This window comes from Protobothrops mucrosquamatus, unplaced genomic scaffold (assembly GCF_001527695.2).
Source record: "Protobothrops mucrosquamatus isolate PMUCROS unplaced genomic scaffold, P.Mucros_1.0 scaffold8590, whole genome shotgun sequence".
Classification (NCBI taxonomy): domain Eukaryota; kingdom Metazoa; phylum Chordata; class Lepidosauria; order Squamata; family Viperidae; genus Protobothrops; species Protobothrops mucrosquamatus.
Window position 1 is genome coordinate 5,209 of NW_015394384.1, and position 775 is coordinate 5,983.

Sequence of the window (775 nt, forward strand, 5' to 3'; positions counted from 1 at the left end):
GACTGACCTAGGGTGAATTTTAAATAGGGAATAATTTTTAAAATTTTTTAAAGATTTTAAATATGACACAGCCATTAATATATTTGCTTTTTAATTGGTTTTATAGGGGAAATGTTTTTTTTTTTTTGTGTTGTTTTTTAACATGCTGTGAGCCGCCCTGAGTCCCTCTGGGGAGAAGGGCGGCATAGAAGTTTAAAAAAAAAATAATAAATAAATAAATAAATGTTATCCCCATCACATCAGTCCTTCCCATTTGGCCAAGCAGGGAAGGTGTTACAGACCTCATCAGCTGAAGAATTTGGCAGGATAGGAAGAGGACTTTCTCTGCCATTGCCCCTACCCTGAGGAATATCTCCTCCTTGAGGTGAGGTGGGGACACTCTCTCCTGGCCTTTCAAAAGAGTTTGAAGACTTGGCCCTGCCAACTCACATGGGGCTCACAAAGTAGCACGCAACCCTGGGGGTGGTTGGCACCTTAAAGCCCTTCTCCTGCCTTTTATTTTAATTTTGTTTCCGCCCATTTACTTCTACTGATGTACCTGCACTTTTAAATGCTTTTTATGCTTTTAACTGAATATCACTCACAATTGCTCTGACAGTGAGACGGGTGGTACCTAAATTTGATAAATAGGTAAGTCCTTCTTTTCATGGAATAGTATTTACACATAAAAAAGAGCTGTAGCATAATAATATTGGCCATTTTATTAAAGAATAGCGAACTTTTCAAATGCACATTTATTCTGTGTAGTGGAAGAAATTTTTAAAAAAATGAACAG